The sequence below is a fragment of the Hippopotamus amphibius genome, chromosome 6 (genome assembly GCF_030028045.1).
Source record: "Hippopotamus amphibius kiboko isolate mHipAmp2 chromosome 6, mHipAmp2.hap2, whole genome shotgun sequence".
Classification (NCBI taxonomy): domain Eukaryota; kingdom Metazoa; phylum Chordata; class Mammalia; order Artiodactyla; family Hippopotamidae; genus Hippopotamus; species Hippopotamus amphibius.
The window spans coordinates 74,884,103-74,897,436 of NC_080191.1; positions in this window are offsets into that span (position 1 = coordinate 74,884,103).

Sequence of the window (13,334 nt, forward strand, 5' to 3'; positions counted from 1 at the left end):
GAGGGGTAATATCCCATTGTCTTGATTACTATAGCTTTATATTAAATCTCAAAGTCAGGTACTGTCCTCTGACTTGTTCTTCTTTAACTATTGTGTTGGCTACTCTGATTCTTTTATCTTTCCATGTAAACGTTAGATTCAGGTTGCTAATATCCACAAGCTAGGATTTTTATTGGGATTCTGTTAAATTTACAATCAAGTTGGAAAGATCTGACAAATTGAAAATATTCAGTCTTCCTATTCATGTACATGGAATATCTCTCCATATATTTAGATAGTCCTTGATTTCTTTCATCGGAGTTTTGCAATTTATCACATATTTTGTTAGGTTTATACCTAAGTGGGTTTTTTGGTGCTAATGTATATGACATTGTGTTTTTATTTCAAATTCCAATTTTTCATTGCCAGTATATAAAAAGCAACTACCTTCTATATGTTAACTTTGTCTCCTGCAACCTTGTTATAATTGCTTATTAGGTCCAAAAGTTTTTTTTGTTTGTTTATTCTTTCACATTTTTATATAGGCAATTATGTCATCTGCAAACAAAGATAGTTTTATTTCTTCCTTCCCAATCTGAATACTTTTTCTTTTACTTGTTTTATTGCCTTAGGACTTCCAATACAATGTTGACTAGGAGTGGTGAGAGCAGACATTCTTGCCTTCTTCCTGATCTTAGGGAGAAAGTATCTATTTTTTCACCATTAAGTAATGTGTTAGCCATAGAGTTTTTGTAGATGTTCTATATCAACTTGAGAAAGTTTTCTATTCCTTGTCTGCTCAGAGGTTTTTTTTTTTAATCATGAATGGGTGTTAGATTTTGTCAAATGACTTTTCTGCATCTATTGATGTGATCATATGATGTTTTTTTTAGCCTGTTGATATGATGGATTTTATTGATTGATTTTTGAATGCTGAACTAGCCTTGCATACCTGGAATAAATCCCCCTTGGTCAAAATGTATAATTCTTTTTATACATTATTAGATCTGATTTACTAATACTTTGTTGAAATTTTTTACATCTATATTTATGAGAGTTACTGGTCTATAGGTTTTCCTTTCTTGTAATGTCTTTGTCTGATTTTAGTACTAGAGTAATTCTGGTCTCATAGAATGAGTTAGGAAGTATTCTCTCTGCTTCTATTTTCTGAAAGAGATTGTAGAGAATTGGTATAATTTCTTCCTTTAATGTTTGGTAGAATTCACCAGTGAACTCATTTAGGCCTGGTACTTTTGGGTTTGGCAGGTTATTAATTATTGATTTATTAATTTTCTTAATAGATACAGGCCTGTTCCAATTGTCTCTTTCTCCTTGTGTAAATTTTGGCAGATTGTGTCTTTCAAGGAGTTGGTCCATCTCATCTAGGTTGTCAAATTTCTGGGCATACAGTTGTTCATAATATTCCTTTACTATCCTTCTAATGCCCATGGGATCAATAGTGATGGCCCCTCTTTCCTTTCTGATATTAGTTGTGTCTTTTTTCCTTTTTTCTTAATTAGCCTAGCTAGATGTTTACTGACTTTATCAATCTTTTCAAAATTTTTGGTTTTGTTGATTTGCTCCATTGACGTCCTGTTTTCAATTTCATTGATTTCTGTTCTAGTTTTTATCATTAATTTTCTTCTGCTTACTTTGGGTTTAATTTTTTTCTTTTTCTAGTTAAGGTGGAGGCCTAGGTTATTTATTTTTTAGATCTATTTTATCTTATAACATATACATTTAATGCTATAAAATTCCCTCTAAGCACTGCTGTTGTTATATTCCACAAAATCTTGATAAGTAGTGTTTTCATCTTCACTTAGTTCAAAATGTTTCTAAGTGTCCTTTGAGATTTATTGCTTGATCCATGTGTTATCTGGGAGTGTGTTGTTCAATGTCCAAATATCTGGGTGATTTTCCAACTCTATTTTACTGATTGCTAGTTTAAATTGATTGTAGTCTAAGAACATACTTTGTATGACTTATGTTTTTAAATCTCTCTTAAGGTGTGTCTTACGGTTCAGAATATGACCTATCTTGATGAATGTTCCAGGTTAGCTTGAGAAGAATGTGTATTCTGTTGCTGTCAGATGGAACATTTTATAAATGTCAATTAGATCCCATTGATTGATAGTGCTACTCAGGTCGACTGTATCTTTACTTAAATTCTGCTTACCTGAACTCTCAATTACTTCAAGAGGGGTGTTGAAGTCTCCCACTATAATAGGGGATTTGTTTATTTATCCTTTCATTTCAAATAGTTTTTTCACTATATATTTTGACACCTAGCTGTTAGGCGCATACAGGTTTTGGATGGTTATGACTTCTTGGATACAAATATATTCTAACTAGAAAGTCAACAGTAACTATGTAAGATTTGTCAGGATTTAACAAATCAAATATAAGATGACCTTTCATCTATAACCTCAAAATAATATTCACAATTCCATCGACTGTAGTCTATAGGTAGGAAAAGAGGAGATGTGCCACTATTTGAATCAACTGGTCCTAAATCTGGAGTGAAGAATTTCTTGTGAAACACTTGGAAAGAAGGGATAATGCCTCTATCATGATACACAATGCTTCGACAGGTTACACTGATAGGGTAGAGGCTGGTGTTATCTACAAATAAAAGCATCTTTATTAAATCAAATATTAATTTAAAACTCAGGTTATAAGTGTACATGACTCATTTGTTTTAAAGGCACTTAGAATTGGTTATCACACAGTAATTGCATAAAAGCCTGTACAACCCAGATATACTGGGGAAAAGGCCATCTTAAACTTGGGAAATCTGTCTAATGTCTAGAAATGATGACTAATAATGATGTCTATTGGATATTTCCCCCTAAATACTTGGCTCTTATAAGGAAACTACCTACTAGTCAATTAATGATAAACATTCAGAGAAAAAGCTCTAGAAGTGGTATCTGAGATGCAGAAAATGTGGACTCAGAGAAGCTACAAAACTTGGCTCTCAAGAGAAAATCCCATATCATTGCACTGTAATGTAGAGTTAGACTAACTCCTTATTCATAATATTTAACTAGATATTTCTGAAAGTCTGAGTTTCCTAGATTGTCATTTAGAGAACAGGAGCACAGGGAATGAGTCCGCTACATCCAGTACTAATAAAACTAATATTGAGCCTTTGGCTAACACCGAAGATGAAATAAGAGGGACCAGTTTTACCCTGCCACTTCTAGTATTTCTCCCCATACCCTCCCTCCAAAGAAACAAATATATGAAACAACAGTTTTTGAGACACAGACCCTCAGGCAACGAAGTGCAGTCATCTCTGAATGATGGAAAACAAATGAAGTGAACCTACAGTAGCCCCAGTATATTGCCTTGAGAGAGTTTCCAGTCTGTGACACAGGGAAGGTAAAGCCAGACAGAGCCTGATAGACTCTCTAAGATGGGGAGATGGAGCTGACATTACATGATGATAAACAGGTCAATCCACCAAGAAGACGCTACAATTCTAAATGAGTATGCAGCAAACAAGAATTGGAAAATATGTGAAGCAAACGCTGACAGGGCTGAAAGGAGAAACAGACAATCCAAAATTATAGCTGGAAACTCCCACACCACTCTCTCAGCAATGGATATAACAACTAGGTAGGAAAATCAGCAAGCATACAGAAGAACTCAACAGCACCATCAACCAACAGGAAACAATTGACATTAATAAAATGTTCCACTCAATAACAGCTGAATACAGATTATTACCAAGTGCCAGTGGAACATACCAAAATAAACCATAACCTGGGCCATAGAACAAACCTCAACAAATTTAAAAGAACTGAAATTATACACAATTCTCTGACCACAATGGACTCAAATTAGGACTCAATAACAGAGAGATAACAGGAAAATCTCCAAACATGTGGAAACTGAACAATATGCTATTAAATAATCCATGGGTCAAAGAGAAAACCTCAAAGGAAATAAAGAATAATTTAAACTAAATAAAAATACCAAAATTTCTGGGACACATCTAAAGCTGAGATGAATATTTATAGCGCTAAATGCTTACAATAGAAAAGAGGAAAAGTCTCAAATCAATAGTTTAAGCTTACACCCCAAGAACCCAGGAAAAGAAGTGGAAAACAAACCCAAAGCAAGTAGAAGAAAAGAAATATACAAATAAAACTCAGTGAAATTAAAGACAGGAAATAGAGAAAATTAATGAAACAAAAAGCTCACTCTTTGAAAAGATTGACAAACTCCTAGCAAGGCTGACAAGGAAAACAAAAGAGAAGACACAAATTACAAATATCAGGAATAAAACAAGGGATGTCATTACAGACACTTCAGACAGCAAAAAGATAAGGGAATACTACAAAGAACTCTACACTCATAAATCTGACAACTTAGACAAAATGTACCAATTCCTCAAAAGGCACAAACTACTAAAACTCGCCCAACATAGAATAGATCATTTGAATAGCCCTACAACTATTAAGAAAATTGATTTTCTAATTTAAAACTTCCCTCAAAAGAAATATTGAGGCCCAAGTGGTCTCACTAGGGAATTCTACCAAGTGTTTAAAGAATTAACACCAATTTCATAGAATCTCTTCAAGAAAATAGAAGGGTAATACTTTGCAATTCATTTAGTGAGGCCAGCTTTACTGTGACACTACCCCTCCGCACCAAGAAAGATAGTACAGAGAAAGAAAATCACAGACTATTATCCCTCAAGGATTTAGATTTTTAAATCCTTAACAAAATACTAGCAAATAGGACTTAGCAATATATAAAAAAGACTTATACACCAAGATCAAGTGCGTTTATTCCAGGGATGCAAAGCTGGTTCGATATTCGATATTCAAAAATCAATCAATGTAATCCATCATATAAACAGGCTATAAAGAAGTACAATCACATGATCATACCAATTGATGCAGAAAAAGCATATGACAAAATTAAACATCTGTTCATGATAAAACTACCAGAAAAACAGGAATAAGGAGGACTTCCTCAACTTGTTTAAAGAACATCTGCAAAAACCAATAGCTAACATTATACTTAACAGTGAAAGACGACACGCTTTCCTCCCAAAGTCAGGAAAAAGGCAAAGATGTCTGCTCTCATCACTTTTATTCAACCTAGTGCTGGAAGTTCTGGCCAGTGCAGGAAGGCAAGAAAGGGAAATAAAAGGCATTCAGATTGGAAAGGAAGACATAAGACTGTCCTTATTTACATATGATATGATTGTTTGTGTGGAAAGTTCCAAGAAAGCTGCACAAAATCTAGAACTAATAAGTGAGTTTAGCAAGTTCATAGGATAAAAGATAAACATATAAAAATCAATTATATTTCTATATACAAATGAGCACACAGAAACTGAATTTAAAATACAATATTAATTAAAATCACCAAAAAAAGAGAGAAAAATATACTAATGTATAAATCTAACAAAATGTGTACAACACATATGGTAAAAGCTATCAAATATATAAATCATAATTGGAGAGAATACCATGTTCATAATTGGAAGATTCACATAGTAAAGATGTCAATTCTCCTCAAATTGTATATTAAGTTTAACATAATTCCTATCAAAATTTCTTGTAGATATGGGCAGATTATTCTAGAATTTATATGGAAAGGTAAAGGAGCTAGAATAGCTAAAAATTTTTTTGAAAAATAAAAAAAGTGGAAGAAAACCATCTATCCTATTTCAAGTATTATGCAGCTGTAGTATCAAGACTCTGTAGTGTTGGCAAAGGGATAGACATATAGATCAGTGCAACAGAACAGAGAACCCAGAAATAGAGCTACACAAATATGACCAACTAATCTTTGACAAGGGTGCCAATGCCATACAAAGGAGGAAGAACAGCCTTTAAAGAGACTATGCTGGAATAATTAGGTATCCATAGGCAAACCCCACCCCCTCCAAAACCAAACCAAACCAAGCCAAAACGAAAACTCTATCTCACATCTTACACAAAAATTAACTCAAAATAGATCACAGACTTAAATATAAAATGTAAAACCGCAAAACTTTTAGAAGAAAACATAGAACATCCTCAGGATAGGGCCAGGCAAAGAATTCTTAGACTTGACATCAACAGCCTGATCAATCAAAGGAAAACTGTTAAATTCCTTAAAATTAAAAAACTTATGGCTTGTGTAAGACTCTGTTAAGAGGTTGAAAAGACAAGCTACTTACTGGGAGAAAATATTTTCAAATCACATATCTGATGGAGGGCTAGTAGCTAGAACATATAATACACCTATCAAAATAGCTAAATTTTTTTAAAAAGTGACAATACCTAATGTTGGTGAGGATGTGGAGATACTGGATCACTCATATATTGCTGGTAGGAATGTAAAATGGTACAGTTACTCTGGAAAACAGTTTGGCAGTTTCTTTAAAAACTAAATATGCACTTAGCTTACAACTCAGCAACTGCGCTCTTGGCATTTATCCCAGAAAAGTAAAATTTATGTTAACCCAAATATCTACATACAAATGTCTGAATCAACTTTATTTGCAATAGCCAAAAACTAGAAATGACCCAGGTATCTGTCAATGGGTGAGGTTACACAAACTGTGTTACATTCATACGATGGAATATTAAACTATAAAGAGGAGCAAACTCCTGATATACGCATTATACTGAGTAAAAAAAAAAAAAAAAAGTAATCCCAAAAGATTACATACTGAATGATTTCATTTTTATAGCATTCTTGAATTGACAAAAATCATAGAAATGTACAATAGATTAGTGGTTGTGAGGGGTTAAGAAGGAGTTTGAGTAGCAGAGAGTGGATATAGTTATAATAAAAGGGCGACATGAGGCGACTTTGAGGTGAAGCAAATGTTCTGTATCTTGACTGTATAAATGTTAAATCCTGGTTGATATTTTACTATAGCCTTGCAAACTACTGGGGAAAACTGGGTAAAGGGCACATGGGTCTTCTGTACATTACTTCTTACAACTGCAACATGAATCTACACTTGTCTCAAAATATAAAGTTTAATTTAACAAAGAGCAACTATATGTTGCCTACCAAACCATAATTTAAATATAAACCCACAATTAGGTTAAAAGTAAAAGGACAGAAAAAGATATACCATGCTAACATTAGTCAAAAGATAGTTGGATTAGATATTTTTTTCCCACTCTATCTTGGATTAGCTATTTTAATGTAAGAAAAAGTAGATTTCAGAGAAAAGGATATTACCAGGGATAAAGATGGGTTATTTCAGAAGATAAATGGATCATTAATCATGAGAATATAAAAATCTTAAATATGTATGCCCCAATAATGGAACTTCAAAATACATGAAGCAAAAATTGATAGAGTTGCAAGGAACAAAAAATAAATCCACAATTATGTTAGAGATTTTAATACCTCTCTTTTAATAATTGACAGAGTAAGTATGCATAAAATTAGCAAAAATATAGCTGACTTGATGAACACTATCAATCAACTAACTGACATTTATAAAACCAGTACTAAACAAGGAAAGAATACATATTCTTTTCACATGCACATGAAACACTTACCAATATAAATCATATTCTAGACCATAAAATTAATCTTAATAAAAGGATTCAAGTCATACAACCAATAGAAAAATATTTGGGAAAGTTCCCAAATATGTGAAAACTAAATGCCACACTTCCAAATGATCTATGAGTCAAAGGAGAAATCAAAATAAAAATTAGAAAATATTTTTAATTGAATGAAAATGAAACAACAGCAAATTAGAAACCAAGCTAATGCTAAGGCAGTACTTAGGAAGAAATTTATAGCACTGAATGCCTATATTAAAAAATAAGAAAAGTCTTGAATCAATGACCTAATCTTTCATCTTAAAGAACTAGAAGAAGAGCAAATTAAATCCAAATTAGATACAAGAAGCAAATAAAGATTAGAGCATAAATCAGTGAAATAGAAAGTATAAAAACAACAGAGAAAGTCACTGGAATCAAAAGCTGGTTCTTTGAGAGTATAACAACAAAACTGATAAGGTTTTAGACTGACTGAGAGAGAAGATATAAATTACCAATATCAGAAATGAGAGATGTGGCATCACTATGGATTCCACAGATCATAAGTGGATAATAAGGAAATTTTATAAACACTGTTATCTCTCTGAATTTGACAACTCAGGTGAAATGGACAAATTCCTTAGAAGACACAAACTACCAAAGTTCACTCCAAAAGAAAGAGATAATCTGAACAGATCTATATCTATTAAAGAGATGGAATTTGTAGTTAAAAATCTTCCCATGAAGAAATATTTAGGACAATAATTTACAGGTGAATTGAACCAAATATTAAAAATGTAATAATAATTCAAACAAACTTTTCCAGAACATTGAAGAGGAAAGAATATTCTCCAACTCATTCTATGAGGCCAGCATTGCACTGACACCCAAACAAGACAAAGATATTACAAGAAAAGAAAACTACAGGCTAATATCCTTCATGAATATAGATGTAAAAATTCTAAACAAAACATTAGCCAAGTGAATGCAACAATATATAAAAAGGATAAATCGTCATGACCAACTAGATTTCATTCTAGGAAAGCAGGGTTGGGTTAACATTAGATAATCAACCAACATAATTCATCATATTAACAAACTAAAAAAATCATCTCAATAGGTACAGAAAAAACATTTGATGAAATCCAACATCCATTCTTGATTAAAAAATAAAACAAAACAAAACAAAGCTAGGAATAAAACAGAACCTCAACCTTATAAAGAGCAACTGCAAAAAAAACCTACAGCTAACATCACACTTAATGGTAAAAGACTTAATTCTGCCCCTCTAAGATCATGAAAAAGACAAAGAGGTCTGCCTACATTAATTCTATTTAACCTTAGACTGGCAATTGTAGCCATTGCAATAAAGCAAGAAAAATAAGTAAAATATATCCATGTTAGAATGGAAAAAGTAAAAGTGTCTTTATTCACAGATGGCATGATTGTCTATACAGAAAGTCCAAAGGAATATATAAGAAATCTATTAGAACTAATAAGTGAATTTAGGAAAGTTGCAGGATACAAGATCAATATACAAATTTTTATTTTTATATACTGGCAATGAACAATCAAAGGCTGAAATTTAAAATAATACCATCAACAAAACCATTATACATGAACTACTTAGGGATAATTCGGACAAAAGAGACAGAAGATCTATATGCCAAAAACTATAAAACATTATGAAAATTTTAAAGATTGAAAGGGGTTTACCTTGTTCATGAGTCTGAAGACTCACTAATGATAAGAGGTCTTTTATTCCTAAATTGACCTGTAAATTCAATGCAAGGCCAATCAAAATCTTAGCAGATTTTTTGTTGGAATTGACATACTGACTCTAAAATTAATTTAAAGATGCAAAGACCTAGAATAGTCAAAATAATTTTGGAACAGTAGAACAAAGTTGGAAGACAAAAACTACCTGAATTTCAAGACTATAATAAAGCTACAGTAATCAAGAGTGTGATATAGGAGTAAAAACTGGCAGATCAATGAAAGCGTATAGAGTTCTAAAATAGACTAACATATATAAAAAAACTGATTTTTGAAAACAGTGAAAAAGCAATTCAGTGGTGATATTTTTTCAACAAATGTTGCTAGGATAATTGAATACCCATGTCAAAAAATGAAATTTAACCCATACCTCTACCAACATACAAAAACTAACTCAAAATGTATCATAAGCCTAAATATAAAACCTAAAATTTCTGGAAGGAATCTGCAACCTTGTGAAGATTTCCTAGATAAGACACCAAACTTGACCCATAAGAGAAAAAATGGGAAAATTGGACTAAATAAAATTTAAAACTTCTACTCATGAAAAGATATAATTAAAAGTATGAAAAGCTAAGCTACAGACTGGAAGAAAAGATTTGCAAAACACACATCTGATAAAAGACTTTTATCACGAATATATATCCTAAAACTATGGGAGTTGTAGTACTCTGTGGGGTTTTTGCTATGGTGGTGGTAGGGAGTAGAGCTAGAGGTAGAATTATAAAGAAATGAGATTTTAGGGAATTTTTTAGTTCAGAAATTAGGACAGCTTAGGCTTGTCACCTGGGAGTCTGTGTTCAGAATGCAGGGTGAGGGGTGCATCTGTTTTGGAGGATAAACAAAGCAGGAAAGTGGTTAAGTTGGGTTTGGAGTAGTTGCGGGTAGAACAGTAATGAAATGGGATGGTGGAACAGACCTGGCTTCTCAGTAGCTAAGGGAAATGAGTACTTGTTCTTGCCATGGATTCAAAACTAAAAGAAAGAAGCACAATATTAGCTCACAAAAATTGCAGGGGAAACCAAAAGATATGGGCAAATTCTAAAATTCTACTTTAGGTATTAATCTGGAGCACATGTAGTTGAGTGGGGCTGTGCATCTATAACCTTAATAACCACCCACAGAGCACCTTATTCAGTTTTAGAAAACGTGGCTTAGCCCTACAAATAAGTCAAAACTTACCAACAATGTGACACTATTCTTTTCACAAAATGCTGACCATATTTTTCTAGAATATTATTCAATTTTCAATGGTCTTTTCAGTTCTTGTTAATAGAGAAAATATCTTTTGGATACTATTCTTCCCTTAACAATTTGTAAATTCTCATTGCCTTAAGGAGGCCTTTAAGAAGAAGGGCCTTTGTGGGCTGCTGCATTAGATGCAAAATAAAGGGGTGGGAGAGGCTGAGGCTGGAAAAAGAGCAAGAAACTACTGAACATGTGATAGACAAAGAAAATGTACTATGACTATTTGAAACCACTATTCCTATGTACAAAAATTCAGGGGGGCCTCCTATACTTTCTACCACAAAACTTCTCCATTGTGTAGCAATAGTTTTTTTGTTTTTTTAATTTTTTATTTTATTTTATCTTATTTTATTTTATTTTATTTTTTTTTTAGCAATATAGTCTTAAGTGATGAACAGAGAATGAGGGCACAACTGGGATAGGGCGCTGAACAAAACGATACGGGAGAAGTTCTGCTCTTAGGCACTTGCTCCAAGAAGAGAAAACTCTTTCCCCCTAAAGATTAGAAATAGGATAAATGTGGTTTGAGGGCCCTCTCTCTGGAGGACTCTTCAGGGGAATGCTTTTTACCAATTCAAGCATATTAAAACCAAAATCAACTTGTCTCTCAGACAGCTATTTTCATAAATTCTACCATACAGTAATTTCATAAACTCTACTGTATGGTAATGTTAACTTTATAAAGTAATGTAATGTTACAGCAATACTTACAATATTATATTAACTGGATATACATATGTATTTTTCATGCATGTCTTTTCAATGGCAGTGGTTTTCATCTTCTAGCTTTGTGTGTGTGTGTGTGTGTGTGTGTGTGTGTGTGTGTGTGTGTGTGTGTGCGCGCGCGCGTGGTCATCTCAAGCTGCCCACTGGACATTTCCACTTGACTTTTTTTGAAACCTCCAACTTAATTTCAACCTTAACCTTCCGATCTCCATCTTAACCTATTTGAGCAAAACATCTACTGACTTTCTTTAATTCCCTTTACTTGCTCCTCTTCCTCATCTGCTTAGGGGAAGCCAGTCACTCAATTTGTTAATCCTTGCTTTGTAACTTCTCTCATTGGTTTCTTTTTTACGGCATTCCTCTATTCAGGGCTTTTTAATCTGTGTTTATGTCACAAATCTTCAAATTGGTCTTCCTTTTCAGAGCATGAGATGGAGACTGAATAAAGGAATGATTTTACTGCCTCCAGCCATGCCAAGTTTGCTCACACAAAGGAAGTTCAGGAAAGGTAAGATCAGACCAGCTTAAGTGAGATACTTTGGGGTGGAGTGAGGCAGAGGAGTCACAAAAGAATGGCTGAAATTCCTGCTCCTTGGAAACTGGAGCTGGAATTGGAGATGCTTACTGCCAGGCAGGGTGAAGGGAGCTGAGTGAACTGAAGCAAGGAGGTCAGAGGTACAAATCAGGGATTGAGGTTGTAAGTCCTGGTCCCTGGTACCTGCAAGGTCAGAGTAGAGTCAACCCCTTTGGATACTATGCCCTTGATATTTACCTCTCACTTATTTATGCTTTAACTAGATGTAGTATAAGTTTGTTGAGGAAGATATTATACTTTTCTTATAAGTTATATGAGTAACACAATATTTTATAAGGGATTAGTATTGCTGCTATTGCAGATATTATTTGAATATTCCTTATTTAATAAGAGTCAAATCTTTCAGCTTCTCTTTGAGGCCCTTAATTTCCATCTGGATTCTTTTTGGAGCTGTTTTTTTGGTCATTAATGGTTCCTTGAGTTAAATCACCTACCTGAGAGTTCATAGGACTTCCTCTGCCCCCCAAAGATACCACCTTCAGGAAGAGATGTGTCCTAAATTGACTTATGAAGAATTCAACACTGTTGCTGTGAAATACTATAGATTTTCTTTTTAAAGTTTGTGCTTGAAAGCATAATGTACAACATTTTTCTCAGCATTTAAAAATTTTTTTTTACTCATTTGGCTATGAAACAAATGTCTTTGTGTCTCAAGATCATGTCAATTTCTCATTTTAATTTCCCTCATAATCTTGGGAGGTGCTATAATATTTTATGGTATTTTAGTTGATATAAAATATTATCACGGACTCCTTACCAATACCAATTTGAACTTTAATACTGACCATTCTCAGCAGTTCTCATCTCCCTATTTTCAAAATTAGAAGCATTATTGAGAGAAAAATTCAAATAAAAATTTCATTTTTGTTTCAAGTAATCTACTTTTGTTACAAATAAGTGGCTTTGAAGACCCTCCTCATAGGTTTCTCAGTTACTTGCTTAGCTGTTAGTCTGCTGAGGCTGGACATACATATGTTCCAAAAGGAGTTTATGCCTTAAGTTCACTCTGTAGTAGATTACTCTTCAGCCCAGGTGTCATAGCAATTTAGACATTAAACCTCAAGGTAGAGGATAATGGCATGTAGAAACATAGCCAAATGAGCTTTGCTTGAAATCCGAGACAGAAATCCACCGAACCATCTATTCATCAATATTCTCTTAATACCACACTGTAGCTATTAGATCAAATCAAATGTGGAATAACAAGATAAAAACAATTTTAACCCTAATTTGTTTTCAGTGCTTGAACTCTTGACTACTAACTGACTGCTTCTTCATTGTTAATTTTATTATTTATTTATTTATTTTCAAAAATAAATTTATTTATTTATTGGCTGCATTGGGTCTTCGTTGCTGCCCATGGGTTTTCTCTAGTTGCCTTGAGCCAGGGCTACTCTGTGTTGCACTGTGTGGGCTCATCACTGCCTTGGCTTCTCTTGTGGTGGAGCACAGGCTCCAGGTGCCCAGGCTTCAGTAGTTGTGGCACGTGGGCT